The sequence below is a fragment of the Cavia porcellus genome, unplaced genomic scaffold (genome assembly GCF_034190915.1).
Source record: "Cavia porcellus strain 051 isolate PalLab524CR breed Dunkin Hartley unplaced genomic scaffold, mCavPor4.1 scaffold_18, whole genome shotgun sequence".
Classification (NCBI taxonomy): domain Eukaryota; kingdom Metazoa; phylum Chordata; class Mammalia; order Rodentia; family Caviidae; genus Cavia; species Cavia porcellus.
In genome coordinates, this window is record NW_026947501.1 from 64,150,583 (window position 1) to 64,175,815 (window position 25,233).

At 38.7% G+C, this 25,233-nt stretch overlaps 1 long non-coding RNA gene across 1 annotated transcript; it reads left to right on the forward strand.

Moving 5' to 3' along the window:
- Window positions 1-1,371: 1,371 nt before the first annotated feature.
- Window positions 1,372-24,968, forward strand: LOC106026357 (uncharacterized). Its single transcript, XR_001199975.3, has 2 exons — window positions 1,372-1,487; window positions 24,778-24,968. It is a non-coding gene; the product is annotated as an uncharacterized LOC106026357 (long non-coding RNA).
- Window positions 24,969-25,233: the final 265 nt, after the last annotated feature.

Sequence of the window (25,233 nt, forward strand, 5' to 3'; positions counted from 1 at the left end):
GCAGGGCAGTCCCCTGTTTGACAATCTGAAAGATTTGCATATGCTTTGGAAGGTTCCGTATACAAGCGAATAAAGCTGGACAGCTTATTGAGTTAGAGGTTTTTAAATCTGAAGTCTCTTGATTTTAATTGCTGTTCTCTCTGAGATGTCTACCCTCCTCCCCCAACCGGAGAGTTTCCTGAAACAACAGGCTTTGGTCAGGAAGCTCTTCACTTTCTCTCATTCTTATCAGCGAGTTTATTTAATGCTAAGACTGCAGCTTCTAATAATGGATTCAGTTAGGTGGCAATCTTTTAAGCTCTCTAATTATAGATATGTAAGTGGGGTAGGTGACACCCTGCACGTGAAGCAAACCTATTTCCGGTGATTTCTTCTTGTAGATGGATAGATGTTTTTGATTTCATTTTTTATCATGGCATGTTGCTGAAAATGTCACATGGTATTGTCATATACCATCTGTTGTAGGCAGCCTCTCTGATGGGCCCTCATGGTTTCCATCTCCTGGGATTTACTTCTCCTTGAGTGTGGGCCTGATTTAGTGACTGGCTTCTAATTATAGAATGCATTGGAGTGCTGGGTCCCACTGCGAGATGAGGAAGTGGCTGTCCTGTCTCTTACTCTGTCACTCGTTCTTTTCAAAGCCAGCTGTCATGTCGTACATGGCCCTCGGAGGTCCACATGGCAAGAGAGAAAGGGAAAGCTTTCGATGAACGTCCAGTGAGGTACTGGGGCCTTCTGTCCAACAGCCAGTGAAGAACTCAAGCCTGACAAAAGCTCCATCAGTGACTTTGTAATTGGGTCCCCATCAGTCTTTAGATGAGACTGTAGTCCCAGTGATACCTTGATCTCAAATAAAAAAACTGGTATTCCAGAAGGAACCAGCTAAGCTGCACATAGATTCACAGAAACTTGAGATAAATGTTTGATGCATTAAGCTGTGAAATCTTGGGAGTCATTTTCATGCAACAAGATGGCTAATATACCAACATCCTGAAAATGTTGCTTCTTTTTGTTTCAATGGTGTAACCTCAATGAGTATGTGATCTACGCTCTAACTTCTGTCAGACAACCAGCTGGCAAACTGTTTTGCAACCAGATAGGATAGATATATAGAACCCGCTCTCCTGCTTGCAGTACCCTAGTCCTATTTGTCTTGACTGTCTTACATGACAAAATAATGCTACATTTTAGGTTATGTGTCTTGTACTACTCTTTTTGTAGAATCCTTTGTTATATCATATTAGGTCAAGTTGCACCTAATAGAAACTCTCAGTTATGGTGCATCTCACTAGAAAGAAGTTTTGTTTCAGTGTCATAGGAAGAAGGCTGGCAGTAGACAAATTTAACTGCCTTGTTGCTTCCACAGTATCAGTAGTCTTCTGTCGATGCCTGGAGGTTGGCATGTGGCATCAAGGACCACCGCGAGATCCAAAATGGTTGCTTCAGGTGGATATAGCCCACCTCCATCCCACAGAGAGATTCAGAAGGTAAGCCTGCCTCCCAAGCCAAGCCATCATCCTTTGAGGACTGTTTCCAGAAATGTGTTCCAAAAATTTTTTGTGTAAAAGACAAAAGGTATTTAAAGACTAGGATACCATGTAAGACATTCACTGCAATATTTCCTAAAGTTTTTGTTCCACAGATAAGTAGTAACATAAGTATTTTATATTTAATGTCATCCATCCTAGTTATTATAAAGAACCAGGTAGTAAAGTACTATTTTTAACTTTTGTATACTATCTGTATTATTGTTATAAAATGTGTTTTTTAAAATTGTAAAACAAAAAAGAAAATGAAAGGGAAAGAAAGGCACAAAAGAAAAGAATGATTGGGATAGAGGAAAGGAGAAATGGAAGAAAGGAAAAGAGTATATTGTATGGTTATATATGTATAACTGTGCATGTATACATGTCCAAGATTGATTACTATACTTCTAATCTCTGTTAGTTCATCAAAAAGAACAGATTGTGCTGTCACTGTTTGATTGTTTGATCATTTTTATGCCTAGATCTTGTGATCTGAACTACTTCTAAGATAACAATATGAAATATATTAACTAGTGTTGATTTCTTACTTTTTTTTGAAATTCTGTATTATTTCTATTTTTTTTTTTGATTTGCTTTTTAAAATAAAAAAAGAAAAACAATGATACAGAATTTCAAAATGACCTACTAGGAGATTAACACTGGTTAGTATATGTGTGTTGCTATATTCAAAGTTGTTCCTATTACAAAACATACAATGTGTTTTAGGTCAAGTTGCTTTTAATTATATCCAAAATAAAAATATTGCTACATCCTCCTAGGAAGTAATGCTTTTCATAAAGTTGTAGAAAAATAAATAAAATATTATAAATTATGACATCAACTATATAGATTTTAAATTATTTAGAATTATAGAATTCTTGTCTTTTCATATTTGGTTTATTTCTCTCTCTTTTTATTTAAGGAGAAAAAGAAAAAATAGAAAAAGGGTACAAGTTATACAGAATTTCAGAAAACATAAACAGTAGGAAATCACTAGTTAATAGATTACATATTATTTTAGAAATAGTTGTTCAAGTTACAAAATTAAAGCATATAAAGTGGACTTTCAAACAGTGAGACTGGAAACAGTTTTGTTCAATGATGCAACAAAACTCAGTAATATGGTTATCTATCTTATACACTTAAATATATATGCAGTTATATTCTTTAGAGCACTTTCTTTTCCTTTCTTTTGTACAGTGACAATTGCACATTTTGGATTTTAATACTCCCACAGTTCTTATTACTTTTTTTTGAAGAGAGTAAAACCAAATGTGCCATAACAGAACAGAGTCAGTCAAATCAAAAGGATGGACATAATAGATAATATAAAAACAAAATACTAGGTGATCAACAATGGTTACCATACTGCCTCTTGCTATCTTAAAAAGAACTGCCTATATCATCAGTTATAATAAAATTGAACAAAACAGTAAAGAATAAAACCAAAACATTGGAGACATTACAGGACTTTAAAAGAAGATAATAATCAACCAGAATGGGTGTCGTAATGAATCTTATTGTCTTCACAGTTTTGCCTATACTTTCGAACTTGGTACTATCAAGCAAAGCAGAATAGAGGAAAATCAGTCAAAGCAAGATGGTGAGGGCTATACAGGGTTTCAAATCAAGTTAATAGGAAATCAAAGTGGGTTAATATAATGTATCCTGCAATTTTTTCCCTTAATTAAAAAGATAAAAATAAAAAAGTAAATAATTTTAAAAAAGGAGATTGAGATAAAAGAGGGCATAACAACAAAACAGCACAGATCAAAGCATAACCATTTAAGCAAAATAGTGTTTCACCACAAGATATCCTGACATAAAAGTAGTTACCATAGTGTCTCTTTCCTTGAAATTTTTGAGTATAACTTTGTATACTGTAGCACCAAACATATCAAGACAATGTAAAACCATTCAAGAGAATGACAGTATTACAGGGTATTTAGAACCAACTATCAGAAAATGAATAATGGTTTCTGTATAATCTCTTTGTCTATAGAAGTTCTTGCTTATATTATCACATATAATAAAATCCAATGAGATACAACCTGTTAAGACCAATGGAGACAGAAGAATAAAAGCTTGATGGGACTTCAAAGCAAGATGATACTAAATCAGCACTAGCTATTATGATGTCTTGTTTTCTCCAAAATAGCTGTTCCTACCATCCAATCTTCTCTGCCTCATTTCTGTTGAGCTCTTTTTCTGTCATTTGTTGTCAGTTTGTCTTCTTCATTTCGCTTTCTGCTCCATTCATTGTGGCCTTTCTGTCACTGTTTCTGAAGTCTTGGTATTTTCTTTTTTTAGAATATCCTGCAGTATTCTCTGTAGAGTTGAATTGGTGGTTGCAAATTCTCCTAGTTCCTCTTTATCCTGGAAGCACCTTGTTTTTCCATCAATTTCTAGGGACAGTTGTGCAGGATATATCAATCTTGGCTGGAGGTTGTTATCTTTCAAAGCTTGAATTATTTCCCCCCATGCTCTTCATGATTTGATGGTTTGTGCTGAGAAGTATGCTGTAATTCTGATGGGTGTTCCCTTGTAAGTGATCTGTTTCTTGTCTCTGACGGCTTGTAGTATTCTGTTCTTATATTGTATTTCTGGAATTTTGATTATTATATGACTGGGTGTAGCTCTGTTTGTGTTGTAGGTGGCTGTATGCCTCATACATCTGAGTATCTTTACCCTTTGCTGAATTAGGGAAATTCTCCTGGATTATTTCTGTGAATAGCTTTTGTAGTTCATTTGTTTGTGTCCCTACTTCTTCTTTTATGTTCTTAATTCTTAAGTTATAGATCCTCTTATCATCTTCTAGCCCTTGTATTATTGCTGTTTGTTTTCTTGTTATTTTTAAGAAGTTTTTCATTTCATGCTCCCATATTACAAATCTGCCCTCCAATTCAGATAATCTATCCTTAGTTTCTTTCAAGCTGTTATGCCAGCTTTTGATAGACTTTTTAGTTTCCTGGTAATCTCTTTGAACCTGCTTCATGTATTTTATTTTTTCTCTATTTTCTCCATCAAACAATTCTCTCCTTTTTTCTGTTCTTCCATTCCACTGTCTTTTTTTTCTTGGGTAGTGCTTAGCATTTCTCTAACTATTCTACTTATATCTTGCTTCATTCATTAAATACTTCATTTTTAAACTCGTCTATGAGGCTCTGGAGATACTGCTTTATGTCTATTGGTGCCGTGTCTGATATTGCATGTTTTCTGTCTTCCTTTGCATTTCCCTTTCCTGGATCAGTGTTCTCAGGATTGGGGACTGAGGACCCTTTCTTCTTGCTTCCTCTTCCCATACTTTTGTTCCTTCCATACAAGTGAATGTAGGAGGCCCAACTTTTTTTCTCTTTGTCGGTTGGTTTGTTTGAATTGCACCAGCTAGGTTTTCCCGCCCACTGCAGTGTACTAGGGAGACACAGACCTGGGCAGCCTATGCTGGGCCCGCCCGTGCAGGTCAACCTACCGAAGGCTTCACTGCTAGGGTGTACCTCGAGGTGCTGGGACTTGGTTTGAGCTAGCCTACTGGGTCTTAGCGACGTCACACAGGTCAGGCACTCCCCACCAATCCCACTTGAAAGGGGAATATGCGGCTAATGTCAGTGCAGTGTCCTGTTCCAGCAAGTCTACCCGTTCCCAGTATGTCCTTTGCTGGAGTCTCCTACTCTATGAAAGGGTCCCCGTTCTGCTTACTCACCACAAGTCAATGTAAGGCTCCCTGCTAGTTCTGCTCTCAACTCTGTTTGCAGATTCCCACTCTCAGAGCTTTTGCATGTCCCTCTCCCTGCCCTGTAGATTGGACGCAGCAGCGACAGCAGGAAATTCAAATTGTGGCTTCCAGTGGTGTGGGTTCTAGCTTCTGTGCTGAGATTTTATCTATTCCTGTTATAGCACCAGGATTGGATTTCCAGTTGTTTTCTCTTAGCTTAGTTCATTCCTTAATCGGCAGGGTGTATTTCCCCTTGCTTAGGACTCCTCGTACTGCACCATTCCTGGATTTTAAGTGGGGTATCTCAGAGAGCCTCTGTAGCTGCTGCTATCTATCTGCCATGTTCTCCCGGAAGACTGGTTTATTTCTCTTAATGTAATGATCCCTGTTGCACCACATTGTCACAGTTACAGGAGTTCATCTTTTTCATGGCTAACTAGTTTTCTGTTGTGCACGTATATTGGTTGCTTTACCCCTTCACCAGCTGATATTGCTTGACTGTTTCTACTTCTAGGTCTCTGTAAGTAGCTGCAATAAACAAGGAAGCACAGCTATCTCTTTGACATACTGATTTCATTTTCTCTGACTAAGTGTGGAATCTAAAAAATGCATTGCTCTTATAGAAGATAAGAGTTGTTAGCAGAGACTGGGAAGAATAGAGTGGAGGGATTAGTAGGGAAAGTTTGATCAGTGGATACTAAGTTATTGTTAGAAACAAGAAGTTGATGTGTACTATTCTACAATAGTGTGACTTTAGATAACTACTATATTTTACATTTCAAAAGGCTAGAAGAAATGATTTTGAAAGCTACCATAAAGAAATGATAAACCATTGAAGAAGTAGACATATTAAACCTGATTTACGTATTATTACACAATGTACACGTGTATAAAATATTATGTTACTATGTAGTATTTTTGTGTTTATAGGCACTGGTTTAAAATATAATGAAAAGCATTTTAAAATTACACTTAAATATTGATATGAGGTGACCCTTGTCCTCTTCTCTTCTATGCTAAAAATGAAGAAGAACAAATTTTTTGTGGTGATTGTCCCCCGGAAGAAAAACCATTGTGAAGACAGTAACTTTCTCATTATACTATTAAGTATAATTTAACAATGTGTTTGTCCACCACTTAAATTGTCTCAATTTCACTAGAGATCTACATTTTACACTTGGAAATATACTCTAGTGCATTCTCCTGCCCGGTGAGGAAATCAATATTCCAGAGGCCCAGTGAGATTCCCTGATGGTCCCTTGGTTCTTTGCAATTTGTGCCAAGAATTTACTGCCTGATGCCACAGTCAGCTGTCTCACCCTCTGCCTGCACCTATTGGACCATGGGCTCTCTGAAGGCTGAGTCTCATTGATCTTTGTCCCTAGGGCAAGGCACTCAGCCTTCCCAGAATCAATGCACTTAGTGGGCAGGAGCTAATGAGCACAGTTTGTGTACAAGGAAGAAGCCAAGGTGTGCATCTTCCGGCTCCTCCTTCCTGGTGAGGTGCAATCAGTCTGGTGGTGGGGAAGAGAGAGATGGCTTTGATTCCAAGAACAGAGACTAAAAGGATTTAAAATGCACCATCACATTTTAGAACAAGGTTACTGGTGCTCTTTTTTTTTCATGTTAAACGGCATATAATAGTAGGTGAAAAATCAGTGATAATTCAAAGGGAAAGCCATCAGGAAGCTAGTTCAATGCCATTATTATTGATGGGGTGACAGGAATAATAATAGCTGTCGCTGAGTATTTTGGGTCTTGCAGAGAAGCAGTACAAAGAAAGAATTTGGATAGGAGGTATGGAAATGCAGGTAGGCAGGAGGAAGAAATTCCAGGGTTCTTCTGGACAGAGGAGTGACTGTAGCTTACTGATACGTGTTTTGTAATGAAGTAGAAGAGGTAATTCACAGACTCCCGGCACCAAGGAATGATTAAGATTAAGGAGCTAGAAATGCTAATTACCTGGACCTGATTGTTACACATTGTATGCATCTATTGAATTATCACACTGTAATCCATGTACATGAACAGTTATCAATCGTCAGTCAAATATATTCAAGACAGGCAGAACGTCTGGCACCTTGATGTTCCCTTTCTTTCCTTTTCCACTTCCTATGTCTAATCCAGATCTTTCATGACCCATGTTAGCCTCTGCCAGGTTTAGTCCTGTCTCCAGTCCCCAGAGGCACTTATGTGCTCTCCTGTCTTCTCCTCTCTATAGCTTCCTGTTTCCTCTCCTGATGTCCCATCCTTCTCTGGAATTCAGCCCCCATAGCCTCTCCCTTTGTGGCCTCTTCCCTCAGCCTGGATCCCATCTCTCTTCCTTTAAGTGCTTGTCCCACATGGCACCACATGTTCCCTGTGGTATCCCGGACCCTGCACCCCACTGTCCTCTCTGTTCTCAGTGTGAGGGTGGGGCCGCCCCAGTCTTGAAGCAAATGTAAGGGTGTGGTCAGATGGGCCTCAGCCCAGTCCCTCCTTGATGCCCTTTGCTGTAATGTCTGAGCAAGTTAATAACAGCCCTGACTCAGTTTCCAATCTGTTTTTTTTTTCTTTTAAAGAGAATAAAAAGCAAACAATAAAAATGATACAAATTGGGGGCTGGGGATTTAGCTCAGTGGCATAACTGCCTGCCTTGCAAGCAGGCAGTCATGAGTTCGATCCCTGGTACTGATAAAAAGGAAAATGACAAAAAAAAAAAAATGATACAAATTTTCAAAACAAGACGATAGGAAATTAATAGTCGTTGTTAGATTGCATATTATCTTCAAAATATTTGCTCAGATTAGCAGATATAGGCATGCAAAATTGATCAAACAATGTAAGCACTAATTGTTCCTTTCAATGAACTAATAAAATGAGAATTTTCTCAGCTGGTTATATGTGTGTGTGTGTGTGTGTGTGTGTGTGTGTGTGTGTGAGTGTGTGCTCCCTTCCTTCTTTTCTCCTTTCCCCCATCCAAACTGTTCGTTCCTTTTGAGCAGGTTCTTTCCCTTTTACAGTATTTATTGTACTTTTTGGATCTTATTTACCCTTTCAGTTTCTTACACTAGGGAGACAATATGATGTTACATACACAAGTCTGATTTGTTTCATTTATGCATGTGGTCTCTAGTTGTTATATTTACCTATAACAACCTAAAGTTTATCTTTTATATCTGAATAATACTCCTTTGCATAAAAATACATCTTTTTTATACTTTCCTTGGTAGATGGGCATTTGAGTTGTTTCTAGGATTTAGCTATTACAAATTGTGCTGCTATAAATGCAGGTGTATATATATATTGTTTGGGTGTGATATTTTCAATTGTTTTGGAAAATTACCCAGAATAGGAATAGCTGAGTTAATGGAACCTTCGATCCTAGCGTTTTGAGGAATCTTCACATTGATTTCCACAGTGTTGCTTCAGTCTACACTCCCACCAACATTTGAGAAGCATTTTTTCCTCCACTTGCTCCCCACAGTATTTGTTAGTGGACAATTTTTTGATAGTCATTCTTTTTGGGGTGAGATGGAGTCTCATTGTTGTTTTAATTTGTATGTCTCAAATGACCAGTGATGCTGAACATTTTTTCATATATTTATTTGCCATTTGACTATCTGAAAAGTGTGCATTCATCTCAGATGTCCATTTTTTGATTGAGTCTCTGTATCTGGGGGACTTGACTTTTTAAAAAAAATTTTACATGTTCTAGGAAGAAGTCCTTTGTCTGAGGGAAACTTAGCTAAATTATTTTTTCCAAATTCATGGGTTTTCTTTTCACTCTGGTAGTGATTTCTTTGGAGGTGCAAAAAATTTTTAATAAGAACCCAGTTGTTGATTCTTTGAAGTACTTCCCATGCAGTTTAGTTTTTGTTCATAGACTGTCTGAGTATGCTTTCTATGTCTATGCTTTCAAGATTTCTACCTACTTTATCTCCTGTAGATTTAGTGTTTCTGTTTAATATGTGTTTCCTTGGTGTATTTTGACTTTAGTTTAGTGCACAGTGCTAGGCATGGATCTAGTTTTAGTTTTCAGCATGTGGAAATCCAGTTTTCTCAGCACCATTTTAAAAGACACTCTTTATTCCAGTGTTTGGCTCCTTTGTCAAAAGGTAGTTTAGTGTGTTTGTAGTTGTGTTTGCATCTTCTACTCTGTGTAGTCTTTAGGTGTGCTTTTGCCAGCACTATGCTGATTTTATCACGGTATATTTGTAGTATACTTTTGAATCAAGGATTGTGATGCCTCTTGCCTTGCCTTTGTTTTCCAGAATTGCCTTTGCTATTCTATGTTGCTTATGGTTCCAGATGAATTTTAGGAATGTTTTACCTAGATCCATGAGGTATGCTAATGGTATTTTGACTGGGATTGCATTAAATCTGTATAACAATTTTGGGAGCATAGCCATTTTAACAATGTTGGCTCTTCCTATCCATTAGCAAGGCATATCTTTCTATATTTTAGGATCATCTTTGGTTTCCTTTTTCAGAGTACTGTAATTTTCAATGTATAAATTTTTTACTTCTTTTGTTAGATTGATTCCTACACGTTTCATTTTTTTTTTTTGGATATTATTGTGAGGGGTGTAATTTCCCTAATTTCTCTCTCAGTGAGTTTGTCAATTGTGTACAAGAATGCTATTGATTTTTGAGAGTTGACCTTTTTTTTACTGAATTTATTTATTGATAGAACTGTGGGGGACCAGCGGCGGCTGAAAAGATAAGAAGTATGAAGTATAAATGACCTTTATTTTGAGAATGCGAGGAGAGACACCCCCACCCCCTGGGGCGCGGCATCTCCCCCTGGGGTCGGCGGCGATCTCTCCGTGCAACAGGTGGAGTGGGGACATATAAGTAGCCTCTGTTTGGGTGGAACCTAAAGGGGTATTAGGGATGCACAAGTAGCCCATTGGTCTTTGTTTGGTGCCAAAGATAAATTCCTACAGGTGGGGGGCATAGGAGCTCCTTAGCTTTACCGGCTACAGTGTCCTGTCTGGGCCAAAACTCTTTCATTTATTAAATGTAGAAGTTTTTTGGTGGAGTTTTTGGGGTCTTCTATGAAAAGTGTCATGTCATTTGTGAATCATGATAATTTTACTTTTTCCTTTCCTATGCTTATTCCATTTTATTTCTGTCCCTTATCTAATTGCTCTGGCTTATACTTTCAGAACTATATTGAATAGGAGTGGTGATAGTGAAAATCTGTCTTGTTCCTGATTTTAGGTTGAAAGTTTTTAGTTATTTTCCATCTAACACGATTTTGACTGTTGGTTTGTCATAGATGGTTTTTAACAGATTAAGACAAAGACCATCTATTTCAGTTTTCTGTAGGGTTTTTTTTTTTTTATCATGAATGAGTGTTAGATCTTATTAAAAGTTTTTTTCTGAATCTATTGAGATAACTGTGTGATTTTTGTCTTTGTATCTGTTGATATGGTGGATTACATTTACTGAATTTGTATATGCTTAACCATCCCTGCATTCCTGGGATGAATCCCACTTGGTTATGGTGAATAATCTTCTTGAGGATTTGCTACATTCTGTTTGATATTTTATTGAGGATTTTTGCATCAATGTTCATTAGTGAGATTTACCTGTAGTTCTTTCTCCTTTTTGGTTAGATCTTTCTTTAGTTTTGCTATTAAGGTAATACTTGGCTCAGGGAATGAATTAGGGAAAAACTGCTTCCCTTTCAATTTCATTAGAGTTTGAGAAATCTAGGCATTAAATTTTCTCTAAATTTCTTGTAGATTTCAGCTGTTAATCCACCAAGTCTGGACTTTTCTTTTTTGGTAAGTTTTTAATTAATTTTCAGTTTCATTAACTGACATTTTACTAGTCAGAATTTTCATATCTTCTTGATCTAGCTTTGGTAGGAATCTGTCCATTTCTTCTGTGTTTTCTATCTTATGAAAGCAAAGATTTTCTAAGCAGGTATTGGCAGTCTTCTGAATTTCCACAGAATCTGTGGTGACCTCACCCTTTTCATTCCTTACTGTATGAATTCTAGTTTTTTTTTTCTCTTTTTTGATAAGGTTGACTAGTCATTTATCAATTTTATTTATTCTTTCAAAGAACCAACTCTTCATTCATTTTTTTGGTATTTTCTCAGTCTCTATTGTATTAATTTCTGCTCCTATCTTTATTATTTTCTCTCGTTTTTGGGCTTTGAGTTTGACTTGTTCTTGTTTTTCTAGTAACTTGAGGTGCAGCATTAGGTTGTTTAATTGTGCTCATTCCATTTTCCTCATTTGAGTATTTATTGCTATAAATTTCCCTATAAGGACTGCTTTCATTGCATCCCTCAGGTTCTAGTAAGTTATATTTGAATTTTCAATTTGACTGCAGATATTGTTTGATGTCTTTAATTTCATGTGTCCCATTGATTGTTCAGGAATGTATTGTTTAATTTTTATGTGTTTATGGAGTTTTGTGGTTTCTTCTTTAATTTTCAATTTTATTGCACTATGGTTAGATAATAGACATGGAATAATTTCAATTCTTTTGAATTACTTAAGTATATTCCATAAAGTCTGTTTTAGAGAACATTCCATGTACAGCTGAGAAGAATGTATATTCAGATGTTGCTGAGTAGAACACTCAGTAAACATGTACTAAGTCCATTTATTCACAGGTTTGCTTCAGTTCTGTTATTTCTTTGCTGACTTTTTGTCTAGTTTATCTGTTTCTTTGTGACAATAGGGTGCAAAGTTCTCCTGTTACAATTGTGCAATTGGTTGTTTAATTTTTAAATGTCCATTATTATTTGTCTTACATAGTTGGGTGCTTCTATATTTGGTGCATATATATTTATGATTGTTATCTCTTCCTCTTTAATAAGTGTATAGTGACCTTCTTTATCTCTTTTGATCATTCTTTGTTTTAGGTTCACACTGTCTGCAAACAGAATAGCTACACTTGCTTTTCTCTGAGTGCCTGTCTCATGGAGTATTGTTTACCATTTTTAACTTTCAACCTGTGAATTTCCTTTTGAGTTAAATGTGTTTCTTGCACATGGCATATTGCTGGATTTTGTTTCTTGATCTACTCTGCCAGTCTGTTTCTTGTGATTGATAAATTTAGAACATTATATTAATGTTTATAACTGATATATTTTGACTTTGTCACAGCATCTTCCTGGTATTTGTTCCCTACTTTCCCCTTCTGTTTAATTGCTTGCTCTGCTTGGTGGTTTCTTTTTGTTTTCATTCCTAGAATTGTGGTCATTTTTATCTCTATCTAGAATATCTTTCAGTACTCTTTGTAGGATTGGTTTTTTGATCATGAATTTCTTCAGTTGTCCTTTGTTGTGGAAGTATCTTATTTATTCTTTATTTTGAAAGATAGTTTGGCAAGATATATCTATCTGGGTTGGAAGTTGTTTTCTTTTAGGACTTAAAATACTTCACTCCAAGATCTTCTTGACTTGCTGGTTTGTGTTGAGAAGTCTGCTGTGATTCTGAAGGACTTTCCCTTATAGGTGATCTGTTTCTTTTCTCTAATAGCTTTTAGCTTTCTGTTCTTGGGCTGAATTTCTGAAATCTTGATTATTGTTTGTCTGAGTATAGATTTACTTTGCTTATGGCTAATTAGAGTTCTATATTCCCTACTTATCTGTATGTCAGATTCTTTTCTTGTACTTGGGGCAATTTCTGTTATTCTGCAAATAGTTCTTTTATGTCATTTGTGTTGACTACGCTTTTCTAAATGACATATATCAGACTTCCATTGTTTTTCTTTGCATCATCTTACAGCTGTTGATTTCTTCCTGGTTCCTTGTTATTTTTGAGATCTTTCCTTTCATACTTTTTAGCTGAGTCTTGTCTTCAAGATCTGAAAGTCTGTCGTCAGTTTTATTAGAGCTGTTTTGCCAGATTTCATTGGAATTTTTAATTTCCTGTATATCTTTTTGAATCTGTTTCATGCATTCTAATCCTTTTCTATGTTGTTCATTCAAGGTTTTCATTATTTTCCTATACTTCTCTGATTCTTTTTTTTACTTTGTGTTTCTTTAGATGCTCTAAACAATTATTTCATTATGGTTGCCATTTCTCTTTTTAACTGGAAGACGTTTTATCATCTGCTTTCCTTGAAAGCCTCATTGGGTTTGTTTCTTTATTTCAGTTGTTATCATTTAGAAATTTCTGTTGTGTAAGTTCCAATTTCTTCAGTGTCAGTGTCTCCTGGACTTGTTCTGGGTGAGCAGGAGAACTGATATTACATTTTGCTCCTTCATCTTAATATTTTATATTTTAAAAATATTTTATTTGGTTTTCTCTGATGATTCTTGTGAGTTTGGATAGTAGGTAACAATATAACTAGTATCAAGGCCTCTTTAGTAAAAGTATGTTCTTTAGGGATATTGTCTTGTATAAAAAGATTCTTGATTTGTGTTTATCCCATGACCCTACCTTCATCATTGAGAGTGGAATGTTGGCTTCTGTTTGGTTCAGTCCCAGTCTTTTGCTGTAGGGTTGTGTTGAGGTTGTTACCCTAGAGCTTCAATGCTGATTGCTACACAAAAGAGAACAACTGATTACAAAAGATATGGCATCCTAGCTACAGTAGTACAATTAGCAATAGCAATAGCATCAATCACAATTCAGGAATTGACAAACTGGTGATTATTGATTTTGCACTTTATAGTATAGACAGAAACAATCATAGATTAGGGATTTGTATGCAGGGTATTTCACCTTGTTAGAGTGGATTCATCCGTCAATTGTCTGGAAGAGCTGGTTGCCAAGTCCTGTGCACCTCCTGTGCTGGCTGCCTGTCCTGGGGTGCATGGAATGGGCCAGATACTGTGGTCCTTGAAGCTGAGGGTCCCAGAATGGTAGAGAGGTGATGGGCAAGGTTTGTTTCCTTCCACATGGCTCACCCAGGTTTCTGGGGTGGTGGACAGGTGATGGGTGGGCAGTTTCCCAATCTGTAAATACCGTATACTTTTGATAAAAGTTTATTTTTAAAATTATAATTATTGGTACATATTAATTAGCCAGCTTAGCAAGTTTATTTCCATGCACACATATACCATTCATTGATCATATTATCCTCAGCATAGAACATTTTTTACTAAGTGCTAAATGATATGAAATATATTAAATTTAGTAAAAGATAAATACATATTGGATGCTCTTATCAATTATGGTGACTTATTATTTTTACATAAGGATAGATTGAAAGAGAACTAGAGATGCTAAACTAAAAGCCATTTTGATCCAAACATGTTTTGTGTCCCCATTGTAAAGCCCTCTAGGGCTTTTTCCAGGCCCTACAGCTTTATAGGTTAAGTCACTCATACCCTTTTATTGGGCATCCACCATATGCTGGGCAATCCACACTGGACTGGGTTTTGGGACAGTGAGCTCAGTGACTCTTTTCAGTACAACATTATGATATTGAAGTCTGTGATCTTTTATCATGTCTACATTCTTTCTTATCTTGAAGACAAATGCATTTATATCTTTAACAAAATATTGTACACACTGTATGCCCCCAACCCCATTGTACAGCAAGTGAGAGGCTAGAGCAGTGACCTTACACACTGACCTTTTGAAGTTTATCCATACTGGGAAAGTCAGACAAAGGCCCACTAAAAAGCAAATAACTAAGAGGAGAAAATGTGGGTACTCAATTCATGCACAGAGGAATCCCAGGAAGAGCCATCATCCTGTGCAAAGACACAGAGGTGTGTGTGTGTGTGTGTGTGTGTGTGTGTGTGTGTGTGTGAGAGAGAGAGAGAGAGAGAGAGAGAGAGAGAGAGAGACAGAGACAGAGAGAGAGACAGAGAGAGAGAGAGAGAGAGAGAGAGAGAGAGAGAGAGAGAGAGAGAGAAATGGTATTATCACCACCTGGAATACCCAGACCTGTGACAACACAGAGACCAGGAGAAAGAAGTGAGCAAGACTTGAGGAACAAGATGATGGCAGAGCCGAAGGACTCCCTGAGGGTGAGGATTCTGTCCCAACACAGAACCAAACAGAGATGGCTTAGGGTGAGTGGGGCAGACCTTAGAGAGCTCACCATATCTCTGACTTTCTGTCTCACATCTTAGCTTCTATTAGACTTCTTACAGTTTATTTTATGGTAAACACGGAATGAGGAATTACAAGGGGATGAGGAATTGCCATGCAGTATATTCATAGAAAAGTCTGGGACACTCTGTTATGTTTGCTCTAGGAGACTACAGTGTCTGGTGTCTTATATCCTACACTGCCTGTTTGGAAATATAGCTACTCTTGGGCAAAAATTCAGTAGCTTTATGTTTTATGGCTTTTGTGCACTCTCATTTCATGCTTTTCCACATTTGGCTCAAATTACAGGAATGTGGTGCAATGATCTAAACGGTAGGACAGGAGAACTCAGGGCATTATATCTAAAGATGTATTGTATTAGTTGAATACACACTGAGTTTCAGGTGCTATAATCAGTTTTTTTCATGTCTTGTCTCATTCACTTTAATCTTCATTGCAACCTATGACTAAACATAATTATCCTTACTTTACAAGTGGGGAAGCAGAAGAATCAGTTATGTCAGGTAAATCGCTTAGCTTCTTAGTAATAGTTCAGAACAGGGTGTGGGGAGAAGATCACTAGTGTGGTAAGCAGTCTCAGACTTCATGCGATCTCTTGGCACTTCTCAAGCAGCCATTTTGGTGGAGTCTTAAGGTCTCTAACTGTGCAGAGACTTCAGGGATTTCCCTTTCAGAATAGAAGGGAAAGTTTGAGGGAGGTCACAAAAATCACATCACTTCAGTCAGTAACACTGGACCTCTTGTTGAGCTTCTCCATATCTGATGATTGCTACTTGGCAAATTGCAATCAGAGATCTACAGTGACATAGTAATATTGTGACTTAATTCGTTCTGTGTGTATAGCACCCAACACTGTGGCAGACTTCTCTTGTCATGGTTCTTGTCTGTTCATAGGCTCAGGAGCCAGGCAAAACTGAGTTCAAATTTCAGCCCCTGAGCTTTACCCTGTAGAAAGTTGCTTAATTATTCATAAGTGTTGCTTCTCTTTCACATTTGTCATCTCCTGGGAGCACTAGGAGGATGGAACAGGTGAGAGGAGCAGATCTGGTTCATGCTAAAGTGTCAGGAGAGAAGTAAGGATTTCTTTCTGTAATCCTGGCCTGTTTCATAGTCTTCCTCCTCACAGAGCACATAACCTGGTTGAGATGTCATAGAAAGTTGAACAACTAAATATTCCAGGCATGTGTCTCAGCCTTTCTATCTGCCTTCTGTGGACTGATGCTGGATCACTCTGCATCTGCCAGCTCTCCTATGGGTTGTATGGTGTCCTCGGGAAGGATATCTTGAGTTTCTAACCTCTGCTACTTGTGAACATGACTTCATTTAGAAATAGGTTCTTTGCAGATTTAATCAAGTTAAAATGAGGTCATTAGGGGTGAGGCTCAGAACCAATAGGACCAGTGCTCTTCTAAGAAGAGCTAAACATCATGTGAAAACAGTATACTATGGAAAGAATATCAGTGAACTAAAGTATTTCATCTGCAGTTCAACTGGAAAAGTCAGAGAAGGATCCTCCCTTACATGGCTCTGAAAACAGCTTGATTTTAGTTTCAGAATTCTAACCTTCAGAACTCTATTCTCTCTGTCTCTTTGTCTCTCTGCCTCTCTTTTTAACTCTTTCTGTGGGCTTGTGTGTTCCTTCCTCTTTTTTTTTTGAAATACTGGAGACTGAACCCAGAGTGTCACTGAGCTAAATCTGCAGCACTTTAAAAATTTTATTTTCAATAGGATTTGCTAACTTGCATAGGCTAGCCTCAGACTTACAATCTTCTTGCCTCAGCCTCCCAAACATCTATTGTTCTGAGCCACTGAATATGTAGTTTTATTGCAGTAGTCCTAGAAAAGACTAAAACTAACTACCAAGATGATCTTGTGTATTGTGAGTACTGCTAGGGTAGACTGTAGGCCAGATGGTGGTAGTTAGACTTTGAAGAACAGGGGTAGTTTTCTATTGTCATCCTTCTCTTCTGAAGTAAATAAGTGTATGTGGGGGTAAATATGAAAAAAGAAGAGCGTAGACAGGGGAGAAAGCCAAAATATGCAGAAAAATCTTCTGCATGTCTTTGCAGTGGGAGCATTGCAAGCATCTTCTTTAATCCGTAAAATGGGTGCTCTTTGCTTTATTATTATTATTATTATTATTATTTTGTTTCCAGATGAAAAAGCATCAGGCAGGGGTTATAAATTCTTAGCTCAAATTCTAGCAGGAACTAGTGGGTAAGCACTTTGAGACAGAAGCTCATCTCGCCCCAATCTTCCTCTGCCTCCACCTTGATTCTCTTTTTAGTGTATCAGGGAGAGCAAATGAGTCTAGAGATCAAGCAGTAGGGGGAACAATGCTAAGCAAAGGTAACCATTATTGGGGGAGTCACGATGGAGGCGCCCAGCCAGGTCACGAGAAGTGGTCGGGAGCGTAGTGAGGAGAGCTCTGCGGCCACCCTGCCTGCACTCCAGCGCTGCCCACCCTGTAGTGACTGGCTTTTGCCTCATTTCATCTCCCTGTCTCAGCTGCCTGTCCCTAGCAGTGAAAGGGACTTTAAGGCTGTGGTGAGGCTTAAGTGAGCAATACAAAAGAGCTTGTAAATCAAAGCCAGTCCCATGGCAAACATAACACAAGGCTTGTTGCTGTTATTACTTTTTATTATGCAAAATATGACCTGTGCCAAGGCTCTCGCCCAGCTCCTCCGCTCCACACACCATGATACCACCAGGTCTTTTGGGTGTGGAACTCTTTTGGCTGTCTGCTTTCTGTTGGTGACTTCTAGAATCTCACCCAAACTGGAGTACTTTAGTTCTTATTAGACAAGTGGCTGCCACATTGGTTACCAATACTTTTAAGAGGCTTTTGGGGGTTGTGGAGTGACTGGTATGATGTTTCACAGCCATTAACAAGAGCATCTGGGAGGAAGTGCTAACATGTGGCTTTTCAGTCACTGCTTCTCACACTCATTTGAAAAGGGCCTCTGGTCCCTAAATGTTTGCATCTCCCTCATCTGGGTCACAAAAGATGCTGGGGTGTGCCGTCTTGTGCCACTGCACCTACCCCATGCCAAACTGGTTCTTCCCAACATCACTGGGAAATATAAGGAGAAGTACCTCAATTCTGAAATTATTACACTGGGGTAATGCACATAAATGGCATAATCTGGTCAATTTATTTATACCTGGGTTGTTGATCTGTCTTTGACTGTGTCCCTGAAGCAGAAGAGGAAAAAACTGAGTGTGACCTGCTTTGGAGGCATTTTAGGGTGCTTTATTGATTTCTTGATTCTAGTGACTTTTTCAAGGTCCAAAACAACCTTCCCTCAAGTGACCAGACAACCATATTTCTTTGCTCTCCTAGGATATGATTATCCAAAAGAAGAGTCAAACCTGATACATAGACCTAGACAAGCTTGGGAGTTTTGCTCCAGTATTGTGCATAGGAGTAGAGTGCTTTTTGGGAAGCAGAGATTAGAAGTGTCTTCTCTAAGGATGAAGTTACTTCTATGGTCCTAGTGGAAAAGATCCCACCCTTATATGTTTCTCTGTTAGGACCATCAGGTTTTGGGTTTTTAATTCCAAATACAAAATTGTTTTATTTAAATAAAAAAATTTGTAAACTAGAGATGTGATCAAAACATAAAGTGAATGTTTAATTCTTAAAAGGCATTAAAAGAGATATTGTCATTAATACACAGCAATACACTCGGATTACTTCAGACATACTTACCGTGTCATCTTTGCCACTTGTTGAAGCAGCTCTGAAAGTCTTCTTTTATGAGTTTCTTTAGATGCTCTATTGTAGCTACTTTGATGTTCCGAACTGACTCACAACGTTTACTTTTGATGGTCATTTTAACTTTGTGGAAGAGCCAGAAGTCACACAGCGCCAAATCCAGTGAATAGGTAAACAAAGACACGTCCTAAGGTTTTTATAAGCCTGCTTTCCTGTCGAGTGACACTTAGGAGCGTCTGTGTTTTTGATCATTCCTTGTAAAGACACTCATAAAGGAGGACTTCCAGACTTGACTCAGAAAGTAGCAAGAGTGATAGGTTCAACGCATTGGAAGTTGGGAGGCATTTTCAGGGAGAATTAATGGCAGTGTGTCTTTCAATTGTAACAAAGTTTTAAAGTTTGTATTTAAATTCATTTAGCGTTTTGACAATATCTCAAACTTGCTGGATTTGGGACAGGGCAGGAAAGAGGTTCTATGTGTGAGAGCTGGGCTAACGTGTAGGCGGTAATTAAAAATATAATAATAAGAATTGAATTAGTTGTGATTCTCCAGAGAAACACAACCAGTAGGATACATACATTAGGAAGACTTACCTTCCACGGTCAAGAAGTCTGAGAAATCCTGGAAATAGCTCTTATGTTCACACTGGAGGCTCCAGAAGGAACGTGGTGTAATTCAGTCTAAGAGCGAGGCCTGCCGAATCGGGTTCTCATGTAGTAAATTTCAGTGCTGGGGCAGAAGTCCAAGGATGGACTCAAGCTGGACTGCAGGGGAAGCAGTGGCGAATGCCCTCTTCCTGGGTCTTTTGTTTGCTTCAGGCGCCGAGCAGAATTCGTGATGTCCATCCACGTGGGAAAGGAGACCTGCTAGGCGGAGCCCACCAGTTCAGGGCTCACCTCTTCCAAAGACACCTATTATTATGTTTCATTTGGGTCCTCTGCGACCAAATCAACATGCTGAAACTGACAAGCATAAGAACTATTTTAAAAGCACTTAGAAGCAGAGAGAGCAATAGTCTGAAAAAGTGTAATGACCCCTAAACAGATTTTAAAAATCTGTGAATCTCGAGACATAAATATCTTACAATAACTAGAAAATAGATGAATACAAAGAAAGTTATTATCCATATAATAAATTTAAATAAATAGATTAAAATGCAGACTCCCCCCTATACACACACACACACACACACACACACATCTGCGTTCACATCTGTCACACAAAGTGTTCTATGAACTCAGTTCTGTGACTTTTTCTTTTAATTTAATATATTATTAGATATTTTCATATTAGTATATAGCATTTCTATGGTTCTTTTTATTCTTTGCAATGTTCTTTGCACATCATTCTTTGCAATGTTTCTTGATATTTAATTGTATAAATGTACCATAATTGACATACAAATCACTTATTAATGAGCATGTAGGTTATTTCCAGTTTGGATTAACTTATTTTTAAACTATTTTTTACTAAACAATACTGCAATGAATGTTCTTGGCCCTACACTGTTGAGTGCAGGAGTGGGCATATTTATAGAAGAGAATTCTTCAGAGAGGAATTTATGAATTAAAAGGCATATTGACAGAAATTGACCTTTTGCCAAATTGACCTTCAAAGAAGGAATTCCAATTTATATTCTTATTACCAGTGTGTGAATATCTGTTTTCCCCAAATCTTGCCCAAACCATATTTTGTAATTCCTTTAATCATTGTCAGTCTGATAGTTTAACAATAACAATATCCTACTGCTCCAATTTGCTTTGCTAAATTCATGAATAAAATCTGGTTTCTGCTCCAGCAATTTGTATTTCTTTTTCTGAATCACTTAGATATACAATAAATGTTTGCTGCACAATTACACATACTGGTCGTGTTATGGTTCCTTTTATTATTTGAGTGGGTTCTTTATAGAGTAACAATTTGCATTCTTTAATACGGTTATTGCAAGTATCTATTTTATCTTTTGCTATTTGTCTTTTAATTTTGTGCATGGTTTTTTTTTTTTTTTTTTAGGGAAAAAGCATTCAGAAATTTGACTTTTACTTTTGAATGTAGTCACACTTATTATTATTACTGATTTGTACCTTTTACATCTTGTTTAGCATTTTTATTCTTACTATTTTGAATAAACACAGTGCCCCTTAATGGGCTTCCTTTCAGCCCTGAAACATCCCTTGTGTGGTCCCCTTGTGGTTCATAATGTCCCCTTGACTATTACGCTTCCTTCCTGTCCTTTCCACCATTACCAATGTGCAGAGAAATCATCTCAATTTCCACTTGCTCCAGGAAGCATTGCCTTTGCCAACTGCTCCTAGAATTGGATACCTGTCTTTGTTATGTGGGGAGTGCAGAGGGAAATTTTTAAAAAGGTACAGTGTGGGTACAGTTGGGAAATATCCTGGGAATACAATAGCAACACTACAGAGAATCTTAGTGCTGTGGGAAACTAACAGTCAAGGAGGATGTGCTGGTCTTCATGACTTAGATGCGGTGCTAGCTTGTGATGGGAAGAATAAGGATATGTAGAGTCTTTGTTCTTGTTGGGGCTCTGTGATGGGAATTCATATGTAGGCTCGATTCTCTTGGGGTGTCTTCTCCATCTGGCTCCATCATTCATGGCTGGCACATGTAATATGGACCTCATGCCTTGTCGGCATAGGGGCTTCCCAGTCTGATCCTGGGAAGGTGGGCTGCAGTTAGAAGTATCTGAGGGTGATGCTGAGTCCTCCCTCAGGACTTACCTGAGTCCCCTGTGTGGCAGCTGCTTTTGTTGCTCTGCACAGTGACTGCCACCTCTCCCTGCTCCTGGCAACAGCGCTCATGCATTCTCATAGTTTGCTTTACCCAGGAGGGAGGATGTCTAGAGCTGGAATAGGAATTAAAACCCTGACTGAAGGCCCAGAGTTCCCAGTGCTCTTGGAACCACTCTGAGGCTGCAGTAACAAGAGCTCCTCTCTTCCTGATCTCTCCAGTTTTGTCCTCAGTCCCTGTGCCCAGTGGGCTGTAAGTGGTCCAAGCTTCCCTGGTCCCTCAGGCCATCTCCAAACCCACCCAGTAAGTACCCTTATGTAAGTTAAAGTCAGATTCTGCTGAAAATTCACTCCAGCCCCAGCAGACAGAAGAGCTCACAAGGGGCTGGGGATACATGGATAACAGGGTTCAAAGCCCCATCTTCTCAGCTCATCCTTCTCTGGAGAGTTTTTATTGGCCATCTCAGGCAGTGGCAGGCCTTTCTTGGTTCCTAGAACACAAGGCTTAGAACAGTGTGTCTCCTTACACTACCAGTAAACTGAGGGCCCCGAGAGTCTGAGAACTGATAGATCCCAGGGAGCCCATGGCAGTTTTTCTGAGAGGAAGATTTTGTCCAGTCTAAATGCAAGCTGGTATTTGGGATCAGTGCTGGTTTCTCAAAGTCAGAACCAGGGAGCTCTGTCATCTGTTTGTGATTACAGGGCTCAGCCTGCTCCACCAAAGGCCTTCTGGCGCCTTTGCTCCTTGGAAACACATGCAGCACATTTTTAGAAACCACACTGACAAGTCCTCCCTGAGAAAGTGACTAAACACTGCTTCATATTCTAAAAACACAAACAGCGCTGGAGAAGCCAGTCATAAACAGTTTAGGGAAATCTGGCCTGGCACTGCCAGCTGCAGCTGACATTTGATTGGTAGGAACTGTAAAATTCCTTGCAATGTCAGTATCATCAGTGAGCACAGATTAAGCTCCCTTCGCCTCTGTCCTAAAGCACCCTGGCTGCATGGCATCCTTCTGGCATGCTTCTCATGACATATATGTATCATATAGTACAGTTATAATTATGACTTTCAAAAATGCCATCCTCAGTACCCCAGAGTGGGAATGTATTTGAAAATAGGGTTTTTGCAAATATAATTAGTTATGATGAAGTCATACTAATGGCACAGGATGGGCTGTAGAGACAAATGTAGAGAGGAATGTAGAGACTGGAGGGATCCAGATCTAGGCTGTGGTTGTCAAATATTGGTGGCAACTAGCAGAAGCTAAGAAGAAGCAAAGAAGGATTCTTTCCTAAGGTTACAGAGTGCACATAGACCTGTTAGCATCCTGATTTGGGGCTTTGAATACAGGACAAACGATTTCTTTCACTGTAAGCAGTACTGTGTGGGGTACTTATTGTAGCTGCCCTGGAAGCCAATGCACCTTAGTTGCAACCACCTTCCTATCTATCCTTCATCAGACTGTGTGCCAACCCAGTCTTCATCTATGTGTTCAGTAGATGCAAGCCAAGACCACACTCCAGACTCAGCGCTGGCAGACAATAGTCACAGTGGATGGTCCTGTCTTCAAGGAGTTTAGTGACTGGGATGAGCAGAGACACGAAATGCTGACAGAGGCTCATCCTCTGCCTTAGGCTCTCAGCATTGACTCCCCTTCCGTGTGTGTGTGTGTGTGTGTGTGTGTGTGTGTGTGTTAGATCTTTAATCATGTTGTTCTAAACTCCTTCAAAAACTCTTCTTCACTGTTTTCAGTGTAACATGGTACATCCTTTGACAGAAAACATTTTTGTTAGAAAACAGAGGGAATTCTAAAACAACAATAAAAAGTAAAGTACAATGAATATGTAAGCCAGTAACAGGTGTTTACAGCCATGATCAAGTATATATGGCACATAATGGTATGTGCTACACTTTAATACAAATGGCACCTAACAGTAAGTAACCAATAAGTTTTTTTTTTATTGTGAGTAGCCAATAAACATATGAGGAATGTGTTGCACTACAGCATTATGACAGATATGATGTCATCAGGCGATAGGAACTTTTCAGCTCCCTTACAGTCTTAGGGGCTAACCATTACCCAAGTGGTCTGTTGGGGATGGAACTGTCATTGCATGGTGTATGATTTCAAATTGTTCTATGTAAAAATTAGCAAGAGATCCAGTATGACTGGAGGGTAATCAAAGAGAAATATGGTGAGTGCTAATATAGAAGCAGTCATTGGGGCCTGTGAGTTATGGTAAGGGATAGAGATTTCCGTCTCAATGCCTTAGGAAGCCACTGAAGAAATTAATACTTCTATTTTCCCTCTCACTACAGTGTGAGCCAGGTGGAGACACATGGGTAAGAGTTAAGGAGAGAGATTAGCAGTAAGTACCCATACAAGTGACGGGCATGGCGGAGACGCGGGTTTTAGGGGTGGAGATTTTGTATGATCACATTTGCCTTATCCTTAAAGCTAGATCAAGACTATTGATACTGCCTAGGAGAACAGAGGGATGGAGTATGGCTATTAGGGTGGAGCGTTGACTTGATTGCTTTGGGATCTGTTCAGGGAATGGTGGAACACATGTTTTGGTGTGTTTGAGTGTGTCATGGGGGTGTGACCTCGAGTCTGTGTTTCGTGTGTCCTGTCCACTTTGCCACTGCTCCCCTGCTCTGCTTCCCCACCCCTGCCGAGGTGAGTAGCTTTGCTCCACCCTGGCTTTCTGTCATGATGTTCCTGCTTTGGGGACAGCCAGTCACACACTGAGTTCCTTGGAATGTTCAGCTAAATCAAACCTTTCCTCCTTTAAACTGTCAATGTCAAGTATCGTGTCCCAGTGATGAGGACTCTGACTAACACATGGGATGATAGCTATAATTTTGGGCCAAGACACTCAGTTGAACTTTGTTTCCTTATTCCAAATTCAGATAGATGTTAAAACCCTAACCCCAGGACCTCATGATGTGATTGTATTTAAAGATCAGGTCTTTCAATGGGTGTTTAAGTGAAAATGAAGTCATTGGGATAAACACTAATTCCACGTGATTGTTTCCTTGTATAGGGAAAAAATTTGTACTCTTGGAAAGAGAAAAAGTGCATGTATACATCAAGGATGACCATATGAAGATTCAGAGTGATAGCAGCCATCTGCACCTTCAGAAAAAGACCTCAAAGGAAATAAAACCTGCCAGTACCTTCATCCTGGATGACTGGACTTCAAAATCATGATGAAAATAAACCTGTCTTGTTTAAGCTTCTTGGTCTTGGTATTGTACTAGCTTGCCATTTATTACAGGAAATCTGTGAGCACAAGTGTGTCTGAGTGTGTTTAGGGCCCATGATAAAATGACTGGAAATGAAGGACTCTGTCTGTGACTTTGTTGAGACTTAGATGCCTACTAGACACCCAGCTGGAGGCATCTAGTGCTTGATGAGATTCACATACAGATAGAGTTGGCCATCATGGGTGGAGGGTGGAATTATGAAGGAGGAGGAAAGAAAGAAGGTCCTCAGGGTC